The 22,495-nt window shown below is 51.2% G+C and overlaps 1 protein-coding gene across 1 annotated transcript in view; it reads left to right on the forward strand.

The window, feature by feature from the left end:
• cdhr2 (cadherin related family member 2) overlaps positions 1–22,495 on the forward strand; it is a 397,792-nt gene that overhangs the window by 23,571 nt on the left and 351,726 nt on the right. The window lies entirely within an intron of this gene.

Here is a 22,495-nt window from a genome sequence, read left to right on the forward strand (position 1 = left end):
TACACGTTAGTTCTGGATTTGTGAAGTATAAACTGTCCCAGCAATAAAACACATCATTGTGATATACCTGCTGTATTCAAGTCTAGAATAATAATATCCAATTTTTGTCTTGCCTGCATGGACTGTTTTGATTGGTCAGTTCAAGGGGTACATCTATTGTTCGGTTGGTTTGGTGGATGTTGCCTGCTGCACGGAGGATTAGAGTGCATGATGCATGTGTAACTACCAATTGTTGGTGGTAGCAGAGGCGGAATTGGTGGAGAACAAAAACAGTGAAAAGTAAGAGGAGTCTGACAAAGTTACCCTGGCTGGAGAGATTGTTTCATTGAGGCATATAATGGAATTGATGGGAGAAATGGAAATGGCACGAAAACATTGGAAGGATGGAATAGCACAGGAGTGTTCCCATGGGAGGAGTAGATGTGATGATGCTTACAGAGCATGGAGGAGGTGGGAAAAGGGCTTCTTTAAATACATGAATTCTAATTATTCAATCACCAAAGACTTTAACAGAAACAAAATGCCTCACTCTGGAACCAATATAAAGATGTCCAAGTGTAAAAATAGGGCTTGGAACATAAATACATCTTTTACCAAGAGTCTGACCGTGTGACTTTATTGAATTTAAAAGTCTAATGGTAGGATTCCGGACACGTGGCTACAGAAACAATTCTTTGTACACTTTATTATTCAGAAGTTATTCTTTGTGCGAAAAATGAAAACTCACTTGATTGGAATGAAAATGTTTCAGAAAAGCTGTCAGGTGAATTACAAGAACACATCAGTATAGATCCTACAGATGAAAAAGATGATAACAGTCTATATCTCCAGGACTTTTACGCAGTTTAACTCCAGTGGGCATGCCACCACCCAAACGTAGACTCAAGAAAGGAGCAGTTATAATGTTGCTATGAAACAAGGACTTTGTCATGGAAAACGATTGATTAGGAAGTTGTCTTCAATGATTGATGCTGAATTTCTAACGTGCTGATTTCAAGGATATACAGTGTTTCTGCCTTGAATAATATTAAGCCCATAAGATCGGCTTTTCGACTCAGGAAAAAAAAAACTGCCTAATTAGTGTGATGAATGTAAGAAATTGTCATATCTTATATTTTGCAGTAATGCTATTAAAATTTGTGTGAAGAGTGCAGCACGATGGCACAGTGGTTAGCACTGCTGCCCACAGCGTTGAGAACTCGGGTTCGAATCCCGGCCCTGGGTCACTGTCCGTGTGGAGTTTGCACATTCTCCCCGTGTCTGCGTGGGATTTACCCCTACAACCCAAAGGTGTGTAGGGTAGGTGGATTGGCCACGCTAAATTTCCCCTTAATTGGAAAATAAATTATTGAATACTCTAAATTTAAAAAAAATTGTGTTAAGATACATACAGACAATACGACTGCTAGAGTTGTGACTAAGGTGTCATAAAAGTGATGCAATGATTGATTTGCAGGTGAAGTGTTCTGCCAATAGATCTTGAGAACCATTTACTTGTTTATAGATAGCTAGCTCATGAAATATTATTTATGTTTGAAGGATCTCTGATGCACTTAATGGGAGTAGCCAGGTCTGTCTGAAAAGTCAGTTGGTCCTAGAACTCTCATCTGAACAGAGGTGTTTCAGTTTGGTCCTGAAAGGTTCTCTCTCCAAAGTTTCTGCACAGAGGAAAGCAAGTAATACTCTGGTTGTTAACTTTGCTCAGTCGTGATATTTGAAATATATTGGTGATGTACCATCAATTGAACGCGAGACGGACGAGTTGCTGAACAAAAGTATGGCTTTAATATACTAGATGGTAAGCCCTGCGGTCGATTACACCGGGAGTACTGGGTATTTATACCCCGCCCTGGAGGCGGGGTTAACTCAGCCTCTCGACCAATCGGGGGCCCGTCACATGACTGGTCTCAACCAACCGGTCGAGAGGCACATGACCGACCAGGGCCAATGGTAAGCCGGTGTTCTGCACCAATGGCAGACAGCTATGCTAATCATACCACCACATTCACCCCTTGCGGAGAAAGAAGCCGGGGGGGGGGGGGTGTCAACGAGAGCTGTGGGGGGGGAGAACTAGTGGTATGGGTAGTAAGGAGAAGAAAAATGTATCCTTGGCTTCACACTGGCCCAGACATTTAGCAACAATACATAGTGTCCATACAAGGTCCATGGTGGTGTTGAAGTTAAATGGACTCGATCAGCCTTTTCGTTGCCCGTGACGTCCTGGCAGACCACCGCAGGGGAGTTGGTGACGTTGGTTCAGCCGATGGTGGTGGTTCAGTTAATGTCCTGGACTCCGGGAGCGATGGTCCTTGAACTGTCTCCGTACCCTGGGCTGGTGGTGGAGATGCCATGGATGGGGAAGGGGTGGCCTGGGTGGGGCGCTGGGGGAAAAGTAGCGGGGGGGGGGGTCTATGGTGAAGGGGGGGAAGGCCGCATGCCGGCGGGTGCCAGGTCCCGGAGGGAGACCGTGTCCTGCCGACCATCGAGGTACTCCATGTACGCATACTGCGGGTTAGCGTGGAGTAACTGGACTTGTTCCACTAATGGGTCGGACTTGTGCACCCGCACATGCTTCCGGAGCAAGATGGATCCGGGGGCGGCCAGCCATGTCGGGAGAGGGGATCCAGAGGATGATTTCCTGGGGAAAACAAGAAGACGTTCATGAGGTGTTTGCTTGGTTGTTGTACAGAGGAGGGAGCGGATGGAATGTAGGGCATTGGGGATAACCTCTTGTCATCGGGAAATAGGGAGATCTCTGGACCGGAGGGCCAGTAGGATGGTGTTCCAGATGGTACCATTCTCCCGCTCAACCTGTCCGTTACCCCGGGGGTTATAGCTGGTCGTCCTGCTAGAGGCAATGCCCCTGCTGAGCAGGAATTGATGCAGCCCGGCGCTCATAAAGGAGGACCCCCGATCGCTATGTATGTACGCGGGGTAGACGAACAGGGAGAAGATGGAGAGGAGGGCCTTAATGATGGTCGATGTGGTCATGTCGGGGCAGGGAATGGCGAAAGGGAAGCGGGAGTATTTATCGATCACCATCAGGAAGTAAATGTTGCGGTTGCTAGAGGGATGGGGCCCATTGAAGTCTATGCTGAGACGTTCGAAGGGGCGGGATGCTTTGATCAGATGCGCGTGCTCGGGGCAGTAGAAGTGCGGTTTGCACTCTGCGCAGATGTGGCAGTCACGGGTTACTGTCCTGACTTCCTCAATGGAGTAGGGCAGGTTGCGGGTCTTTATGAAATGATAGAAACGGGTCACCCCTGGATGGCAGAGGTCCGCGTGGAGGGAGCGGAGGTGGTCTATCTGTGCGCTGGCGCAGGTACTGCAGGACTGGGCATCAGGAGGCTCATTGAGCTTCCCAGGACGATACAAGATATCGTAGTTGTTCGTGGACAACTCGATCCGCCACCCCAAGATCTTGTCGTTCTTAATCTTGCCCCTCTGTGCATTATCGAACATGAAGGCTACTGACCGTTGGTCTGTGAGGAGGGTAAACTTCCTGCTGGCCAAATAGTGCCTCCAATGTCGCACAGCTTCGACTATGGCCTGGGCTTCCTTTTCCACTAAGGAGTGGCGGAGTTCGGAAGCCTGGAGGGTTCTGGAGAAGAAGGCCACGGGTCTGCCCGCTTGGTTCAGGGTGGCCGCCAGAGCTACTTCTGATGTGTCGCTCTCGACCTGGAAGGGGAGGGACTCGTCGATGGCGCGCATCATGGCCTTTGTGATGTCCGCTTTGATGCGGCTAAAGGCCTGGCAGGCCTCTGTCGACGGCGGGAAGGTCGTGGACTGAATGAGGGGACAGGCCTTGTCGGCGTAATTGGGAACCCATTGGGCATAATAAGCGAAGAAACTCAGGCAGCGTTTGAGGGATTTGGGGGTATTGGGGAGAGGGAGTTCCATCAGGGGCTGCATGCGTTCAGGGTCGGGGCCTATCACTCCGTTACGCACTACGTAGCCGAGGATGGCTAGACGGTCGGTGCTAAACATGCACTTATCCTTATTGTAAGTTAGGTTAAGGAGTTTTGTGGTTTGGAGGAATTTTCGGAGGTTGGTGTCATGGTCCTGCTGGTCGTGGCCGTAGATGGTGACATTAATGAGATACGGGAAGGTAGCCCGTAATCCGTACTTGTCGACCATTCGGTCCATCTCCTGTTGGAAGACCGAGACCCGATTTGTGACACCGAATGGAACCCTGAGGAGGTGGTAGAGGCGCCCATCTGCCTCGAACACGGTGTACTTGCGGTCACTCGCGCGGATGGGGAGCTGGTGATAAGCGGACTTGAGGTCCACTGTGGAGAAGGCTTTGTATTTCGTAATCTCGTTTACCATGGCGGAAATACGGGGGAGAGGATACGCGTCCAGTTGCGTAAACCGGTTGATGGTCTGGCTGTAGTCGATGACCATCGGTTTTTCTCCCCAGTCCGGACCACCGGCACTTGGGCTCGCCAGGGACTGTTGCTGGCCTTGATGACCCCTTCCTTCAGCAACCTATGGACCTCGGACCTGATGAAGGTCCGGTCCTGGGCGCTGTACCGTCTGCTCCGGGTCGCGACGGGTTTGCAATCGGGGGTGAGATGAGCAAACAAGGAGGGGGGGTCCACTTTGAGGGACGCGAGGCTGCAGACAGTGAGGGGGGGTATAGATCTGCCAAATTGGAAGGTCAAGCTCTGCAGGTTGCACTGGAAGTCCAGTCCTAGGAGTGCCGGTGCGCAAAGGTCGGGGAGGATAAGGAGCTTATAATTTTTAAAAACCTTCCCCTGGACCGTGAGGTCCGCGATGCAGCACCCAGTGATGCGGATGGAGTGCGAACCTGAGGCTAACCCGATTTTGTGTTTTACAGGATGGACAGGGAGCGCGCAGCGTCTTACCGTGTCAGGGTATACAAAGCTTTCTGTGCTCCCGGAGTCCAGCAGGCAGTCCGTCTCGTGCCCGTTGAGGTGGATTTGCGTCGTCGTCTTGACGAGTGTGCGTGGACATGACTGGTCGAGCTGAATGGCTGCGAGCCATGGAGAAGATCCATAGTCGTCGGTGTCGGCCGAGTAGGTGCTGGCAGGACCTTGTCTGCCAGTCCAGGATGGCGGCGCCCAGCACCCGCACGTGGAGTCGGGGCCCCAAGATGGCGTCGCCCAGGACCCCCACGTGGAGTCGGAACCCCAAGATGGCGGTGCCCGCAGGACCCTCGTGGTTGCTGGGGGCGGGGTTAGCGGTGCCGGCGGGCCGATCGGAGCGGCTGAGAGCGGGGGGCAGAGAGGCGTGCAGGCCGGATGCAGGGGCCTGGGGGCGGGGGGGGGGGGAGATTGACGCGGTGCGCTGGAAGGGCCCGGAGGAGGAGATCCCCGGTCGCTGCGTGGCATAGCAGCGACCGATTTGGCCTGGCAGACCGTCGAAAAATGGCCCTTCTTCCCACAGCTCTTACAAAGGGCGGAGCGGGCCGGGCAGCGCGGGTGTCGGTGTTTGGCAAGCCCACAGAAATAGGAGCGGGGCCCCGCGGACTTGTCGGTGCAGGCCTGAGGGGGGTCGGGAGCGGCGAATAGCGGTGGGGAAGCGTGCCAGGAGGCCCAGGGCGTTGCAGCGCGGCTGGGGACATAGGCGCGGGCGTTTAAGTCAGCGACCTCCAGGGAGGTGGAGCGAGTCCGCGCCTCAGTTAGGCTGAGGTCGTCTTTTTCCAGCAGCCGCTGGCCAATTGCGGTGGACTCCATCCAGCCACGTAAGCATCTCTGATTAAAAGTTCCATGTGCTCAGTGGCTGAAACTTGGAGGCAGGCGCAATTCCTCCCCAGGACAGCGAGGGCCCGGTAAAAATCATCTAAGGACTCACCGGGAACTGTTGTCAGGTAGCCAGCAGATGTCGGGCGTACACTCGGTTTACCGGCTAAAGCAATTGTCCTTTTAGCATATCCATGGCCACGTCACATTCCTTTTCTTCCTCTATCATCGCGTAAGCCGCCATGCCCACATTGGAATGGAGAATATGAAGTTTCTGTGCCATGGTAGGGGGGCTGCTTGCAGTCGCCAGGTAGCTATCGAAACACGCCAGCCAATGCTTGAAGATTGCCGATGCGTTCGGAGTTTGTGGGCTGATGCGGAGGCAGTCGGGCTTGTTCCGGAGCTCCATCTTCAAATTGTTAGTATATTAAATTGATGTACCATCAATTGAACGCGAGACGAGTTGCTGAACAAAAGTATGGCTTTAATATACTAGATGTTAAGCCCTGCGGTCGATTACAGTAGAAGGACGACCGCCGGGAGTACTGGGTATTTATACCCCGCCCTGGAGGCGGAGTTAACTCAGCCTCTCGACCAATCGGGGAGCCGTCACATGACTGGTCTCAACCAACCGGTCGAGAGGCACATGACCAACCAGGGCCAATGGTAATCCGGTGTTCTGCACCAATGGCAGGCAGCAATGCTAATCATACCACCACATTTGGTTTGCTTAATTGGAATATAGTGGCAGGTTTAGGAAGTAAACTAAGGTTTTATGTTTTGTGTAAGAACTGTTGTAACTGTAAAGCTATTCCTTTGTTGCTAATGTGGTTAATTCTGTGTTAAAATTAAAGTTTGTTTTGACATAAAATATATCTATGAGTCTGTGTTATCACTCCTGTGATGCAGTGACATTTCCTCACAGTTTTCAAATTGAAATTAGGTAGATTCTTATCCGGGATCCTACCATTAGACTTTTAAATTCAATCAAGTCACAAGGTCAGACTCTTGGTAAAATGTGTATTTATGTTCCTAGCCTTATTTTTACACATGGGCATCTTTATGCTGGTTCCAGAGTGAGGCATTTTGTTTCTGTTAAAGTCTTTGGTGGTTGAATAATTAGAAATCATGTATTTAAAGAAGCCCTTTTCCCATCTCCTCCACCCTCAATGCCAACACGTTCAAAGAGCTTATGGATTCTTGATCACTCAAATTTCTGCAGTGCAGAAGGATGCCATTCAGTCCATCAAGTCTGCACCGACCCTCTGAAAGAACATCCAACCGAGGCTCACTCCCCAGCCCTATAACCTCACCTATCTTGCACATCTTTTGACAGTAAGGGGAATTTAATATGGCCAATCCACGTAACCCGCACCTCTTCTGACTGTGGGAGGAAACTGGGAGGAAACCCACGTAGACCCAGGCGAAAGTGCAAACTGCATACAGTCACCCAAGGCCGGAATTGAACCCAGGTCCCTGGTGCTGAGAGACAGCAGGTCTAACCAGTGTGGCACCCCTAATATTAAGATTATCCATTCAGCTCCCTCTGTTGCTTTCCTCCTTCCCGGAGCTGCCCAGCCAATCCTCTTCTCTGCTTGCTCCCCATCCTGGCCCTGAATCTGAACACTTCTCTACTTAACTCTGTTTTCTCTGCCACAGATGCTGCCAGACCTGCTGAGTGTTCCCAGGATTTCCTATTTTTATCATATTGGGCCAGAACGTCCGTGGAGTGTCCACCGCAGTCGGATTGCCACTCCACTCCTATTTACTTACACTGACATGCAGCCGCACCTTTCACGCCCAACCTTATTGCACTGGGTTCCCCAGTCCTTCTGTCGAGTACAGGAGAGTAGGGGGGGGGGGGGGGCGAGGAAGCCATGCCCCCTTGTTTACAGCACTAGCTGCCATAAAGCAGGTAAGTTTAAAGATGCGCACATTTCAAAATGTCAGGGAGAGTATAAATGTGTCAGATAAGTGGGGAGGGGAAGGAAGGGGGGAAGTCAGCTGGTCAGTGGGATAGTGGTCAGGTGGTCTGTGGGGGCTGTCAGATGGTCAGGTGGGAGGTTGGATGGGGTGTCAGATGGTTGGGGGGGTGGTCTTGGGATAGGCAAGAGGGAAGCAGGGAAGGTGGTTGGGGGATAGTCGGGGATCAGGATCGTAGTCAGGTGTCATGATATGCACTCATGCACATAATGAGATACAGACAGGCACCGCCAGACACCCAGTACAGCCAATCAACACACAGAACAGAACACAACCAATCATCAGGCAGAACACTCGAAGGTGGTCTTGCACTATAAAACGCACGAGGCATCAACACTCTGCATCTTTCCACTGGTGACAACTGTAGTGACAGTCAGCGTGTATACATCAGTTAGCACCTTCTACATGTGGCTCAGAGCTAGTCTGGTCTAGTTAGTTATAGTAAGCACGCTTAGATTAGTAGAGTATGAAACTCACAGCAAACTGTGTGCACTGCTTAACAAGTTCAATAAAGCATATTGAACTAATGTCAAAGTTTGGAGTCTACTTTCAAGTACAACTACATCCAGTTGCAGTCCGTGTTACCCCAGGGTGATTAACATGACAGTCAGGTAGGGGTAGTCAGACGATCCTGTGGGTGGTTGCAGGGCAGTCGGCAGGGGTCCAGTGGGAGAGTGGGGTTATAGTCAGGGGGTCCCATGTGGAGTTGGGTGGGGTAAGTACTATAGTACCCAGTTTTTTTTTGGGGGGGGATAACTATTACTAAAAGATAGTTGGAACCATCTGAAGTGTGCAATTTAAATTGGAGTATCCGATGGCTCCCACAACTGGGCAATTGCTTATCAGAAGTTTGACTTCCTGGACAATTTTATGTAATCTTTATGTGGGGCCCTGGGGTGCTCTGATCATTGCTGTTTGTGAGACTGCGTAAATTAGCTGCTATCTATCCTACATTACAATACTGACACTGCATTGGCTCGTGAGCACCTCGAGGTGCTCAGTGGTTGTGGAAGGCACTATATAAATGCAAATCTTTCTTCTTTTCCTTTTGTTTTAATGACCTCTCTCTATCTCAGCTCTTCCCTTCTTTTTCTGTTCTTCCCGCCCCCCCGTTTTGTAACCTCCAGTTTATTTACTATTATTCTTTCCTTCAGCCTTTTGCCTCTGTCACTCGATCCTCCCTATTTGATCGATCCTCTGCCTGTAGATTGCTCGAGGCTGAACCCTGAGTTCCTCGGTTCCCATCTGGGGGTCTCGCAACTCATTTATCTTGTGATCAGCACACAGCAGCTGATTCGAACCGCAGCACAATTTGTGGGGAATGTTCTGATCCGAGCAGTTCAATCGGCTGAATACAGGCGAGACAGCTGCCTGCAACCTCCGAGGTGGGCATGTGCCCCTCTACGCTAGTTTAGTCCAGTTTTATTTTTTTGAGAAACAAGAGCTCGTTTCCGAGGTAAGAATCAGAAAACGATTTGCAAACAGGCTCCCAGGGTGGATAGAAGAGGATGCATATAAAAAAAAGTTAGCGTTCCAGAAAAATGTGCTCACGTCCAGTAATAGTGTTCAGTGAAAAAATGGCTCTTGCAAACCTTCGAGAAATTAACATATCCAATCCATGGGATCTGTTTTCCATCACTGGGAGTGAAGCCACTGTAGCCTTTCCTCCTCATTATAAACAAGGTGCTTGCCATTGTTGAGATGCAAATTCAGGATTGCAGCAACTGTAATAGAAAATAAAACTGGTTCGGATTTTTCTTTTGGACCGAAAAATCATTTCTAACCCTCAGTACACTCGGATTTCTCACACGGCATATAACGTTTTCCCTGCCTGTATTGGATTTAATAGATTGACCAATCGAACAAGTTATCTAGCTGTCGCCAGCAGCTAGAGTCGGCAATAAATGTGTAAGCGTGGAAATCAATCTTTAGAGCTCAAACCTCGTAGGAAAACAGGTCAAAAAATCTCTATAAAAGTAGTTGCTCCGATGGTGTCCACGACCCAACTTACATCTGTACACTCTCGAGAGGACTGTGGGTAGAGAATCTGGAAAAATATATTTTTTGGGGGGGGGGGGGGGGAATTAGAAAACATCATAGAACAGTACAGCACAGAACAGGCCCTTCAGCCCTCGATGTTGTGCCGAGCAATGGTCACCCTACTCAAACCCACGTATCCACCCTATACCCGTAACCCAACAACCCCCCCCCCCCCCCTTAACCTTACTTTTTAGGACACTACGGGCAATTTAGCATGGCCAATCCACCTAACCCGCACATCTTTGGACTGTGGGAGGAAACCGGAGCACCCGGAGGAAACCCACGCACACACGGGGAGGACGTGCAGACTCCGCACAGACAGTGACCCAGCCGGGAACCGAACCTGGGACCCTGGAGCTGTGAAGCATTGACGCTAACCACCATGCTACCGTGCTGCCCCTATCATTAATGTAATATTAACAAGAGGATGATTCATAAATCATAATTGGGAGCTTAATCAAGGGGGAGGGATTAGAGAACAGCATTAATATAATATTAACAAGAGGATGTTTCATAAATGATAATTGGGAGCTTAATCAAGGCCTTGCAACGGTGACTGAAATATAATGTCAGAGACCGCTGTCCACTCTCACAATAAACAGGCTGCACTTGATTTTGATTGCCCCTGAGGAAACGAGGTCAGAGGCACTCTGAACATGCCAACCTACATGTGGAAGGTGCGGAAAGAGGCCTCTGGACACATTTCGGTTTAACCCAAGCCAAGTCGAATATCTTTTCAGTATCAAGTCACTTGAAATTCCTCATTGATAAGAAGTGGGAAAGCTTGCAACATATCCAATTTTTTTTCAGCTGATAAGCACCAATTCTGTAATTTGGAAATAAGTTTTGTTGAGTCTGGGTGATTTAGGAGCACTTGAGAAATGACAGGCCGGTGTCCATTCTGGATGCCATTCGCAGGGTTTCCAATTTTTAATCGTGCCCTTTATCCAAAAGATGCTGACAGGTGGTGAGCCCGAACCTCACACTCTCTACCTGGCTGGGGACACTTCCCTTAAAAAAACATTTTAACCCAGGCCAGTAAAGTGCGATCATCCAAACCCTTAGCGCCCTGCTAAGCGCAAAAAAATCAATCTGGGAGTACGCCTTATGAACATGGGAGAAAAAGGAGAACTCCCTACCCCCCGGCTTCATAAACCTCCAAGGGTCCACCCCTCCCATCTGATCCATGAACCCCCTCAGCACCGAGGCCGTTGCCGGCCTCCTGCCCGTCCTAGACTTCGATCGGTCCAGAGCCGGATCCAGCACTGTGTTAAAGTTCCCACCCAGAATCAGTCTCCCTGTCTCCAGGTCCGGGATCAGGCCCAGCATACGCCGCATGAAGCCCAAATCATCCCAGTTGGGGGCATAAACATTAACCAAGACCACCCGCTCCCCCTGAAGTCTCCCACTCACCATCACATATCTACCTGCACTATCCGCCACCACTTTGGACGTGACGAACGACAGGCTCTTACCCACCAAAATTGCCACCCCACGGTTCTTTGCAACAAGCCCCGAGTGAAACACCTGTCCCACCCAACTCTTTCTTATCCTCACCTGATCCGTAACCCTGAGGTGCATCTCCTGGAGCATAGCCACATCCGCTCCCAACCCCCTCAAGTGAGCCAAGACCCGGGATCGCTTCACCAGACCATTCAGCCCCCTCACGTTCCATGTGACCAACCGAACCCGAGGGGCCGTCCCCTTCCCTCTACGCCGATCAGCCATAGTCCTTCCTCAACCCACCACGTGCCCAGGGAACCCCCCCCAAGCCCGCTCCCCACGGTGGCAAACCCCCCTCCCAACCCCCCTTCACCATCCATTCCCTCACAGTCCCTGCAGCAACAACCCGGCACCCCTCCTCCTCCTGCCCCCCAAACCCCCCCCCCCACCCCTCCCCCAAGCTAGGGCCCCCCCTAGCTGCGTTACCCCCAACATTATCGTTCCGTGAGTCAGCTGACTTCTGCTGACACCGGCTACTCCTTCCATAACCACGACACCCCCCCCCCCCCCCCCCCCGGATGCAACACAGCCGCCAATCCCTCCCTCCCAGCGCTGGCCCCGCCCCCAATTCCTCCGGCGCGGGAAGAAAGCCCGCGCTTCCAACCCGAGCCCCGCCCCTCGAGCCAACACGTGGGAAAAAGACAGACGCATGACCCATCGGGACCCCAAACTACTCCCCAACCCACCAGTGGAAAAAACTGAAAAAAAGCACCACAATAAATAACCAACAGCCCCAAAGAAACCCCGAAAGAACCCAAATAACCATAACTAAAATAGCGAAAATGGCGAATACAAACAGGAAACAACCATCAGCAAACACAGCCACTATGGGCGAGAGGATACCTAAGAGGGCAAAGCCTCCAAGCAAAGTACATTTCCCCCTAGCCCCCCAGTCCTCAGTCCGAATCCAAGTTCTCAGCCTCGACAAAAGCCCAGGCCTCCTCCGGAGAGTCAAAATACAGCTGGCGGTCCTTGTACGTGACCCTGAGGCGAGTCGGCTGTAGAAGGCCAAACTTCACCCCCTTCCTGTGGAGCACTCACTTCGCTTGATTGAAGCCAGCTCTTCTCCTCGCCACCTCCGCGCTCCAGTCCTGAAAAATCCGAAAGTCCGTGTTCTCCCACCTGCTGCTCCTCTCCTTCTTCGCCCACCTCAACACGCACTCCCGGTCAACCAAGCGGTGAAAACGGACCAGCACCACCCTGGGCGGTTCGTTCGGCCTGCGCTTCCACTGCAGCACTCGATGGGCGCCTTCCAGCTCCAGGGGACCACGAAATGACCCGCACCCATCAGCGAGTTTAACATTAGGACCACATATGCTGCCAAATCCGAACTTTCCAGCCCCTCCGAGAGGTCCAAAATCCGTAGATTCTTCCGGCGGGAGCTGTTCTCCATCTCCTCCATCCTCGCCTGCCATTTCTTGTGCAATGCCTCGTGCGACTCCACTTTCACTGCCAGGCCCAAAAGCTCATCCTCATTCTCCGCAGCCTTGTGCCGCAGCTCCCGAATCTCCCCGGCCTGAGCAGTCTGAGTCGCCACCAGCTTGTCCAGCGAGGCCTTAAACGGCTCCAAAATCTCGGCTTTGAGCTCCTTGAAGGAGCGCTGAAGCAGCTCCTGCTGCTCCCGCGCCCACAGCTGCCACGCCGCTGCTGCTTCCCCGCCTGCCGCCATCTTGCTTTTTCTGCCTCTCGCCTTTCTCTGTGGTAATACTGACTTCTGGATCACTCCACTGCGAGTCCAGTCCATCCACCAGCCGCTGGGCACACTGGCTGTGTTTCCCCCCGGGGGAAAAGTTGAAACAGCGCCGTTGCGGGCTCTTAAAAGAGCCCGAAAGTCCAAAACCAGCGGGAGCTGCCGAACGTGCGGCTTAGCTCTGCATTGCCGCCACCGGAATTATAGTGGATTTATGAGCTCTGAGCCAAGCGTACCTAATGAGGTTTGTCTGAGCGCCCAGAAATCTATTCACATGTTGAAGTAGCAGTGGTTGCTGTTCCTTCAGTTGCCTGGGCTCCGAGCTATGGAATTCTACCCCCACTCTCCACCTCTCCAGCTCACTCGCCTCCTTTAAAACATTCCTTAAAACCTACCTCTGCTCCCAACAGTGGTTTTAATCTAATCCAATGGTGGTGGTGGGGGCTGGCCATGTAGGGAGCACAACAAACAAACCCGTACAGGGTGACCTATAGGCTCACAAGGGGGAGTCCCTCATTCAAAGTGCCTGATTGAGGGATCCAGCATCGGGAAGTGAGAGGTCTTGCTGAGAACCAATCCCCTTCCTGCAACTCCTACCCATGACCCCTATTACTCACCTCTGGTTTGTGATGCAGTGATGATTCTAAGCCTTGGGTGGCTGTGAGATTTTTTTTTTTTTAAATAGTTTTTATTCAAATTTTCCAACAACAAATATTATCCCAACAATAAAAAGGGAAAAACAAAAACCCCTCCCCCACAATACAAAACAATAAATTAACATCAAGAAAGAGTAATAAACATAGAACTATACGAACAAACCCCCATAACAAACCCATAATCCCCCCCCCCCCCCCCCCCCCCCCCCCCCCCCCCCAGGTTGCTGCTGAGATTGACCACCCTCTAATGCTCCACCAGGAAATCAAGAAAAGGCTGCCACCGCCGGAAGAACCCTTGCTTGACCCTCTCCAGTTTAATGAACCCGGCCATGTCGTTGATCCAGGATTCCAGGCTCGGGGGCTTCGCGTCCTTCCACTGCAAAAGAATCCTGCGCTGGGCTACTAGGGACGCAAAGGCCAGAATGCCGGCCTCTCTCGCCTCCTGCACTCCCGGCTCCGATGCTACCCGAAAAATAGCGAGCCCCCAGCCCGGTTCCACCCTGGAGCCAACCACCCTGGACAAGGTGCCCGCCACCCCCTTCCAGAAACCCTCCAACGCCGGACACGCCCAGACATGTGGGTGTGATTCGCTGGGCTCCCCGAACACCTGCCATACCTGTCCTCTCACCCAAAGAACCGGCTCGGCCTGGTCCCAGTCATATGTGCCCTATGCAGCACCTTTAGCTGAATTAGACTACGCCGTGTGCAAGAAGAGGAGGAATTCACCTTCCCCAGGGCATCTGCCCACGTCTCCTCTTCAATCTCCTCCCCCAACTACCCCTCCCACTTCGCTTTCAGCTCCTCCACCGAGGCCTCCTCCCCCTCCTGCATCACCTGATAAATTGCAGAGATCCTACCCTCACAGACCCACGTACCCGAGAGCACCCTGTCCTGAACCCCCCTTGGCGGCAATAGCTCACTCTTCCCCACATTGAGCTTATAGCCAGAGAAGTCTCCGAACTCCCCCAGAATCCTCATCACCTCTGGCATCCCCCCCACCGGATCTGCAATGTACAGCAATAAATCGTCCGCGTACAGCGACAGCCGGTGCTCCTCCCCCCCCCCCCCCCCCCCCCCCCCACTCCGCACGATCCCCCTCCAGTTCTTCGATTCCCTCAGTGCCATGTCCAGGGGTTCAATCGCCAACGCGAAGAGCAGGGGAGACAAGGGGCACCCCTGCCTCGTCCCCCGGGACAGCCGAAAGTCCTCTGACCTTCTCCCATTTGTCACCACGCTCGCCACCGGAGCACTATACGACAGCCTCACCCACCTAATGAATCACTCACCAGACCCAAATCTCCTCAACACCTCCCACAGGTAACTCCACTCCACCCTGTCAAAAGCTTTCTCCGCATCCATCGATGCCACTATTTCTGCCTCCCCGTCCACCGCCAGCATCATTATGACATTAAGAAGCCGCCGCACATTGACATTCAGCTGCCTCCCCTTCACAAAACCCGTTTGGTCCTCGTGGATGACCTGTGGGACCACATCCTCCACCCTCCTGGCCAGCAGCTTCGCGTCCACGTTGAGGAGCGAGATCGGCCTGTAAGATCCACACTGGATGGTGTCCTTATCCCGCTTCAAGATCAAATAAATCAATGCTCTGGACATCGTCAGGGGCAAGGCCCCCTCCTCCTTGCCTCATTTAGGGTCCGCACTAACAGCGGGCCGAGCAGGTCTGAGAACTTCTTGTAAAATTCCACCGGGAACCCGTCAGGCCCCGTTGCCTTCCCTGACTGCATACTCCCCAACGCCTTGATCAGCTCCTCCAACTCGATTGGGGCCCCCAGACCCTCCGCCCGCTCCTCCCCCACTCTCGGGAACTCCAGCTTGTCTAAGAAACGGTCCATCCCATCCTCCTCCCCAGGGAGCACTGACCGGTACAACTCCTCATCAAAGGACCTGAACACCCCGTTAATGCCCCTTGCACTCCGCACCAGGTTCCCTCCTACATCTCTAGCTCTCCCTATCTCCCTCGCCGCTTCCCTCTTCCGGAGCTGGTGGGCCAGCATCTGACTTGCCTTCTCCCCGTACTCATATACCGCCTCCTGCGCCCACCTCCACTGCACCTCCGCTTTCCGGGTGGTCAATATGTCAAACTCCGCTTGGAGACTACGACGCTTCCTCAAAAGCCCTTCCTCTGGGACCTCCGCATACCTCCTGTCCACCCTTACCATTTCTTCCACCAACCTCTCCCTCTCATTTTTCTCCCCCCTCTCCCTGTGTGCCCTAATAGAAATCAGCTCCCCTCTGACCACCGCCTTCAACGCCTCCCAGACCACCCTCACCTAAACCTCCCCATTGTCATTAGCTTACAAATACCCGTCTATACATCTACGGACCCGCCCACATACCTCCTCATCCAACAGCAGCTCCATGTCTAACCTCCACAGCGGGCGTTGGTCCTTCCTCTCCCCCAGCTCCAGGTCCACCCAATGCAGAGCGTGGTCTGATATGGCTATCGCCGAATACTCCGCCCCTACCACCCTTGGGATCAGCGCCCTGCTGAAGACAAAAACGTTCATCCGGGAGTAAGCCTTTTGGACGTGGGAGGAAAACGAGAACTCCCTCCCTCCCGGCCTCATAAACCTCCAAGGGTCCACCCCTCCCATCTGGTCCATAAACCCCCTCAACACTGTGGCCGCCGCCGGCCTCTTACCGGTCCTGGACCTCGAACGATCCAGGGCTGGGCCAGCAATGTAATAAAATTTCCTCCCAATATCAAGCCCCCCGTCTCCAGGTCTGGAATCCGGCTCAGCATGCGCTGCATGAAGCCTGCACGTCCCAATTTGGGGCGTACACATTGACTAGCACCACCACCACACGAAGCAGGTGAAAACGGACCAGCACCGCCCTTGGCTGCTCGTTCGGCCTGGGCTTTCTCAGCAACACTCGATGGGCACCCTCCAGCTCCAAGGGCCCCTGGAAGGACCCCGCACCCATTAGCAAGTTCAGCATCAGGGCCACATAGGCCCCCAGGTCCGATCCCTCCAGCCCCTCTGAGAGGCCCAGGATCCGCAAGTTCTTCCGCCGTGAGCGGTTCTCCATTTCCTCCATCCTCACTTGCCATTTTATGTGGAGCGCCTCGTGCGATTCCACCTTCACTGCTAGGCCTAGGATTTCATCCTCGTTCTCCGAGGCCTTTTGCCGTAACTCGCGGATCTCTGCACCCTGGGCTGTCTGAGTCGCCATGAGCTTATCCAGTGAGGCCTTAAGCGGTTCCAGCAGCTCAGCTTTCAGCTCTCTGAAGCAGCTCCTGCTGCTCCTGCGCCCACTGCTGCCACTTCCCCGCCCGCCGCCATCTTGTTTTTCCTGCCTCGCACCTTTCTTTGCTCCAAAGCCGATTTTGTGACCGCCCCGCTCCTGGTCCAGTCCATCCACCGGCAGATAAACGCAGCAGATGTGTTCCCCCACCGGGAAAAGTCCAGCCAGTGCCGCTACGGGCCCTTAAAAGAGCCCAAAAGACTGAAAAAAGCAGGAGCCACCGAACGTGCGGCTTAGCTCCGCATCACCGCAACCGGAAGTGGGTGGGTGTGAGATTGGCAACAGCCACTACTTCCACAGTGGCACTGTGATTCAGTAGGGTGTGAGCCTGTGATTGGTTGGCAGCTCTCGAGACCCCGGAGAAAGGCTGGTCACTGGCCTGTCAATTTCCTGATTGGCATGTGGCGTGATAGTCTTTTCCAAAAAGAGGCAACACAGGGCTCCTGCTAGATCTCCTGTTGGCAGCCAAAACAGCCTTTGCCTTCACCAGATTCTTCCCATAATCTTTATTGTGTTGGGTAATTTCGAGCAGATGCATTGAAATTTGTCTGAGCGATTTTTGGAGTGTCGGAAGTCCCAGGAGTCCAGGGGGTGAGGGAGGCCAACGTTTTGGCCTTTGCCTCCTTGGTAGCCCAGAGACGGATCTTACTAACGTCCTCTACTTACTAACTCATAGCCCCCAAAATTAGGGGGATGGATCAGCGACATGGCTGGGTTTCTCAGGCTTGAGAAAATTAAGTTCACCCTGAGAGGATCAATGTTAGGGTTCGTTCAGAGGTGGCAGCCGTTTATCGACTTCTTCGAGGAAAACTAAACTGTTAGCAGATTCAATAATGGGGCAGTTTAGGGAGTGAGGGGGGGCAGGGGGAGTTAGGCAATTTTTGTCTAGCTTAGGCGGGAACAGTGGGAGATGCAAGGGTGTGTTATGCATTGAATTATGTTTACATTTGTATTTGTATCTTTTGTTGTTATAAAACCATAAATGCCGTAATAAATAGTTTTAAAAAAAGAAATATGTCTGAACAGCCCTCAGCTAGAGTGATTAAAAATCAGCCAAGGGTGGCATGGTGGCGCAGTGGTTAGCACTGTTGCCTCACGGCACTGAGGTCCCAGGTTCGATCCTGGCTCTGGGTCACTGTCCGTGTTGAATTTGCACATTCTCCCCATGTTTGCGTGCGTTTTGGTCCCACAACCCAAAGATGTGCAGGGTAGGTGGATTGGCCGTGCTAAATTACCCCTTAATTGGAAAAAATGAATTGGGTACACAAAATTTTTTAAAAACAAATCTGCCAAATTTCTGCTCCTGATTGTTCTCTTCATAGCCAGGAAGAGACTGGAGCCTAATCTTTACACATTTAATAAGCTTTTGTTTACAGAGGTGCAGAATACAAACATGCATTTCCAGATCCAGGCACCACGGTTTTGGTTGCTCCTACAAATTGAAACATGAGACAGTCGCCAGTTAAATCTCACATCCTTATATTTAAAAACCCCATGAATATATTGTTAACACTGTTTTACATCAAATGACCTCTTTTGAAAAATGTATATGTGCGAACATGGGGGGGGGGGGGGGGATTCTCCGCTCTGCGGACCAAGTGCTCCCCCCGCATTTCACGACGGCACGAACAGGGCCCGGGCACGACCTATTCTGGCCCCCACAGGGGGCCAGCATGGCGCTAGAGCGGTTCACGCCACTCCAGGGTCCTTACCCGGCGCCCATTTGGCACCGCGCCAACCCGCACATGCGCAGTTGGGGCAGCTCAATCCTGCGCATGGGCAGTTGGGCCGTGCCATCCTGCACATGCGCGGGGAACTTCTTACGTGCGCCAGCCCCGATGCAATATGGCGTGGGTGTTCAGGGGCCGGCCGCTGCGGAATGGCCCGTGGGGGGGGGGGAGAAGCCGGCCCGCCGATCGGTGGGCCCTGATCGCCGGCCAGACCCCTTCAGAGGCCTCCCCAGTGAAGGAGCCACCCTCTTCCACCCCCCCACATGCCACCCCCCAAGCATTCCCGCAGAGTTCCCGCCGGCAGCAACCAGGGGTGGACGGCGCCGGCAGGACCCTGTCGTGTCAGAGTGGCTGCTCGGCCCATCCGGGCTGGAGAATCGCCGCTCGCTGTTCACATCGATTCTCTGAGCGGCCCAGCGCAATTCGCGTGGCGCTGGTTTCGGGCGGGTGGGAGAATCGCGTGCGGGGGTCGGGACGGCGTGGCGCGATTCGCACGGCGCCCCGGCGATTCTCCCACCTGGGGGAGGGGGGGAGAATACCGCCCATTGTGTGAGATTAAGTATCGGCCTCCTGATGGAACCATCAATTCACCAGACACGTGTTTCCGATGTGAATCTAGGCTTTAATTGACTTACTTCAGGGCCAGCCTGTTACTTGTCGATGAACTCATAGTGAACTCAGGCTGACTCTGGACACGGGTATTTATACAGCTGCACTGGGGGGAGGAGTCGTGGGCGGAGCCAAGGGTGGAGCCCAGTACAAGTTCCTGAGTGCTCCCAGCGCTACTCCCCCTAGTGGTAGGATAGCGCTACTGCGCTTACAAAGATAGTGTGAATTAACATATATACATCTATATTACATTCACCACACCTCCAAAATAAATAGCCTGCAAAAGATCAATATATAGCATGAGCTGGTGGTTGGGGGGGGGGGGGGGGGGGGGGGGCTTGTTTTGAGGGGGGGTGCGGAAGAAACTGGACGGGTTACACTTGGGCAGGACCAGGACTGACATCCTAGGGGGAGTATTTGCGAGAGTGGGGAGGGTTTAAACTAACATGGCAAGGGGATGGGAACCTATGTAAGGAGTCAGAGGAAGGGGGATCAAGAACAAAAACAAAAAACATAAAAAGGGAATAAGAAAAGTGATATGCAGAGAAACAAAGGGCCAGATTCAAACAAGCCACAGTGAAAAATAGTGGGAACGGGACAAGTAATGTTAAAAAGACAAGCCTTAAGGCTTTGTGCCTTAACATGCAAAGCATTCGCAATAAAGTGGATGAATTTATTATGCAAATAGATACAAACGGGTATGACATAAATGGGAATATAGAGGTATGGCTGCAGGATGACCAGGAATGGGAATTGAACATTCAGCATTTAGCAAGGACAGACAAAAAGGAAAAGGCAGTGGAGTTGCAATGATGGTTAAAGAGGCAATTGGAAGGAAATATATCAGCTCCGACAATGTGGAATCTATATGGTTAGAGCTGAGAAGTACAAAGAGGCAAGAAACGTGAGTGGATGTTGCATAGAGACCCTCAAGCTGTAGTAGTGATGTTGGGAATGGCATTAAACAGGAAATTAGAAACACATGCGATAAACGAACATCTGTTATTATGGGTGATTTTAATCTGCCTATAGATTGGGCAAATCAAATTAGTCACAATACCATAGAGGAGGAGTTCCTGGATTGTACATGAGATGGTTTTCTGCACCAATACATTGAGGAACCAACCAGCGAACAGGGCATCCCAGACTGGATATTGTAAATGAGAAAGGAATCATTGGCAATCTAGTTGTGCGAGACCCCTTAGGGATGAGTGACTCAAGATGGTAAGTGACATAGTTGATTCTGAAACTAGGGTCCTGAATCTAACTAAAGGAAACTACGATAATATGAGGCAAGAGTTGGCTATTATGGGAAATAAAGGGATAACGGTGGATAGGCAATGACAAACATTCAAAGAACACATGGGTGAACTGCAACAATTGTTTATTTCTGTATGGCACAAAAGTAAAATGGGAAAGGTGGCCAAACCATGGCTTACAAGGAAAATTCGAGATAATATCCAAGGAAGAGGCATAAATCTTTTTTACCCAAAGGGTAGTGGGAGTCTGGAATTCGCTGCCCGAGTTTGTGGTGGAGGCAGATACCCTAAACTCTTTTAAAATATACCTGGATCTACACCTTAAGTTGTCTAAACTACAGGGCTATGGATCGGGTGCAGGAAGGTGGGATTGGAAAGGGCACCTGGGTGGCCTGGGGCTGGCATGGACAAGATGGGCAAAATGGCCTCCTTCTATGTTGTAACTTTTCTATGACTATGATTCTGTTAATTTTCAAACTGTTTTTAGGTTACCCTTGCTATTAACTGCATATCCCTGCTGGGTAACAGATGTCCCTGTAACATAAGCGACCTTCATAATGTGTCAGTAAGTACTTGCTGGCATGCTTCCATGGGGAGGCTAAAGATTGCATTGAAATCTCCTGAATAGTACCATATAAACTTTTTCTATGGTAGATTCAAGAAAATATAGTTTCTGATCTAAGAACAGAATAGAAAGCAGAAAGGCTTAATTTACGTTTATGCTAGATTCTCATAACCTGAGCAATACAAGGTGCAAAATGGTTCAACAGGAAGAAAAGCTACTTGTCCTAAAGTGCCCCCTGTTGCAATTACATTCTGGTGTACAAGGTGGCAGCCTGAAGGATTTGGCAGGAACTGCATTGGAACATAATTCCTTTCATCTGTGAATTTACCTGACATGCAAAGGTTAAGATCTCCTGCTTGGCAACTTGTAAAGTTCTGGAGGAAACAAGTAGGTAATTATATTCCAATTTCTTAGTGGCTGTGAGCTCAATTAAAGAAAAAAACTATATTAGTGTTCAGTGGTTTGAACAATGATTTGCTGATCTTATTCTGGTCCAGTTCAGCACTAACCTATTAAAAAAAAGACAAACCTCAAATTAAAACAATAAAATACTCATTTGTTGCTGGTTGGATTTTACTTTTATTTTTTGTTAGAAGTACGATCCATTTTAGAAATAGTTCAATTGAGAAATTAGTCACAGAGTTATAGAGTTTTTCAGCACAGAAAGAGGCTCTTTGGCCCATCGTGTCTGTGCTGGCCATCAAGCACCTATTCATTCTAATCCCATTTTCCAGCACTTGGTTCTTAGCCTTGTATGCTGTGGTGTTCAACATGCTCATCCAAATGCTTCTTGAATGTTATGATGGCTCCCAACTCTGACACCCTTTCAGGTAGTGAGTTCCAGACTCCCACCACCCTTTTGGTGAAAAAGGTTTCCCTCAAATTCCCTCTAAATCTCCTGCCCCTTACCTTAAATCTCTGCCCACTGGTTATTGACTGGTTGAGTACTGAGGCAGACAGGTCAGAGGAGACTAGGGTTGAACCCTTGGTCTTTGCTCAATTAGTTGATCTAAGCTGAGGGAGCAGTGGCAGCTGCTACTTTTGGCTTCAGTACCCCTGGGTGGAGAGACGAATAATCAGCCAAGGTTCCCACTTCTGATCACTGTAATATGGCTCCTGTTGGGAAGGGGTTGAGGATAATCTGAGCTGTGATCCTCCCTTTATCTGATCATCAACCTAACCTCATGGTCCTGGGTCAAAAAAATTAGGAAAAACTTCTGGGGAGAACTGTCAGTGCATTTGAAACTGCATCCTTCGAAAAAACACCTTTTTAGATTGGGGAGAACAGGGAGAACATTAGTAAAAAAAAGAACAAAATGACATGTCTATAATAAGGAGTATATAAAACATATTAATGATATCCAGTGCCAGTAATTAGACACTGCATTTATTCTATCAAATTGCCTCACATGAGCATTGCTGCCTCATGGCACCGAGGACCCGGGTTCGATCCCGGCCCCGGGTCACTGTCAGTATGGAGTTTGCACA

This window comes from Scyliorhinus canicula, chromosome 4, assembly GCF_902713615.1.
Source record: "Scyliorhinus canicula chromosome 4, sScyCan1.1, whole genome shotgun sequence".
NCBI lineage: Eukaryota > Metazoa > Chordata > Chondrichthyes > Carcharhiniformes > Scyliorhinidae > Scyliorhinus > Scyliorhinus canicula.